The 2248-nt window shown below is 47.7% G+C and overlaps 1 protein-coding gene across 5 annotated transcripts in view; it reads left to right on the top strand.

Moving 5' to 3' along the window:
* The window catches only part of HOXB3 (homeobox B3), a 64733-nt gene that overhangs the window by 52722 nt on the left and 9763 nt on the right, over positions 1 to 2248 (top strand). For 3 of the 5 annotated variants that reach the window (XM_014958993.1, XM_014958990.1, XM_014958995.1), the window contains exon 1: positions 49 to 714. The gene's annotated coding sequence lies outside the window, so the exon portion shown is untranslated. Of the gene's footprint in view, positions 1 to 48; positions 715 to 2248 lie in introns of those variants that run through there. The other 2 variants (XM_014958992.1, XM_014958991.1) reach the window with 1 other exon arrangement.

The following is a 2248-nucleotide window of genomic DNA, read 5'->3' on the forward strand; positions in this document are numbered from 1 at the left end:
CGATACCCCGACCACGTTGGAGAAACACGAAAAAAACATACTCTGAATCCTTAAAGCTTTTCTGCCTCTCAGGAAAAGGGCCTGGGATTTTCCCTGCTGTTATTCTGCTATTGAACCCAGGGCTAATTAACAATATGTGTTTAATCTCTAAAACGCATTTAACTCCGAAATTGCCACCAGAATGTAACCAAAAAACCCTTCCCGATATATAAATTTCTTAAATGACATTCAGAGTTCCCCACCAGCCGTGGACACACCGCGCACTGCCCACGCCACCCCGTTTCCATCGCCAAGGCGAACCCCAGAAGGGGCGAAGCGTTTCCCTCGTGGGGGGGTTTCCACGGGGGAAGGTGGAAGGAAAAGCCGGCGAGACTGGGCATGGCATCAGATTTACAAAAAAAAAAATCAACCTGGTGATGAGAATTTTGGGCTATCAATGGATGGAGAGGGGGGCGATCCCTGGAAATGCTGTGGCTACTTGGACGGGAGATAATCTCAGAGGAAATGCTGGGGCTTTTGTTCATTAGAGCCTCTCTTCTCCCCATTTCCACCCAAAGGTTTCTCCCTAGGATGATTTCCCTTGTTCACGCTTTTCTGACCGAAGTTTCATAGTTCCCCCTTTCCCCCCCTCCCTTCTTTTTCTCCCCCCAGTTCTTCTCCTTTCGCAAAGTCCGCCGCTGCCTCGTGTTTGCTGGACCAGACAGCCGAGAATTGGTGAGTTTTGCCGAATATCCTACCTGGTCCCCTCTGCGTGTGTGTGTGTCCGTGTTTCCCCCTGCATCAGGCTTGGAAGCCATTCCTTCTCTAAAGTCACCCAACGTGACTTTTTTTTTTTCCTCCCCCCCTCCACCAACCCCAGAATAAGCACGGCTGCCCCGGATTTCAGCTGAGTATTTTCATTTTGCTACTGCCTTGTCTTTAAACTTGGTGATTTATGGCCGTAACTTCGAGGGAGTGTTTTAAATGGAAGATATTTCCTGTGCTCCCTTTGAAGGGGAAACCCAGTCAGATCCCAACATTTGCTGCTGATTTCGTGACGAGTGTGAGGGGGTTACATTTTAAAGAAAAATAAGCTGCAACCAAAGCAAAGACGGCAATACACGGGGAGCCTAAAAAAAACCTACTTACAGGAGCTCAACATATAAACGTGCAACGAGCTTCTTAAGAGTTTGGGTATTTTTTTTTTTTAATCGGTTGCCAGTTAAGGTTAAAGCAAAATTTTGCACTTCAGAGGAGCAACTTTCAGAATCCGAGGTACTTCTGGCAGACTGGGTACTCCAAATGAGTCAGTGGAGATCCATAGAGAGAAAGCCATCGAGTACTTCACCTACAGAGAAGTCTTTTAAAGAGTGGTCCACGACTGTGTTTCCTCTTTCTCTCTGGAATTTCAGCGCCGGGGTTCCAAAATAGGAACTCTCTTGCAGCAGAAGATTTATGTTGGAGCAGTTCATAAGAAGTCAGATGGGAGGGGAAAAAAAAAAAAAGCAAAAAAAAAAAAAAAAAAGGCAATGGTGGTGTCCCCTGGTCGAAACCCTCACGCCTGGGATCCGAAAGCTGCAGCCAGAACAATAGCTGGAAACACCGTAGTCCTTGGGATAAGACTTTGTCCATCACCTAGAAAACCTTGGCTGTCCAGCCCAAAGAAAGTCCTCTCCAAAGTCAAATGTTCACTTGGACACCCTTCTTTTTCCTTCCAAAGTTATCGGCCTTAAGGTGCACACACACACACACACACAAAAAAAAGACGATGCGGAGCCTCGGACGGGTCGTACCTTCCCAGCGAAGTCCAAAGAGCCTTTGTGGTCCCTCTTTTTCTTGCTTTGCTAAACGTAAATTCCCCCCCCGTCAGCACTTAACCCAAAGGAGTGAGCGCCAGAATTAAAGGAGGGAGATAAACGCCATGAGAAACAAAAGTAGCACTTAAAAAAAAAAAAAAAAAAAAGAAAGAAAGAAAAAAGTGCAGACACCTAAATTCCTTGCCCTGCCTTCCTCCCACTCGCCGGCCCCTCCTCGTCACGGACTTTCCCCAAAACGCATCTTGGCGAGTTTCTGCTTTGGCAGCCGTGTGGGAGCGGGGAAAGGCATAAATCTCCCGTGGCGACAGCGGCAGCGCCTTGCATAGCAATAACGGCGTTATTAATAATAGCAATAATAATCATCTTTATTGTTCAACACCTCGCTGCCTTGGCCTCCCCCGGGGGTGATTTGCGCCCTGAAACACTCTCCCCTCCTCTCCCCCCCCTCCTCC

Source organism: Calidris pugnax, unplaced genomic scaffold (genome assembly GCF_001431845.1).
Source record: "Calidris pugnax isolate Ruff unplaced genomic scaffold, ASM143184v1 scaffold335, whole genome shotgun sequence".
In the NCBI taxonomy this organism is placed as follows: Eukaryota; Metazoa; Chordata; class Aves; order Charadriiformes; family Scolopacidae; genus Calidris; species Calidris pugnax.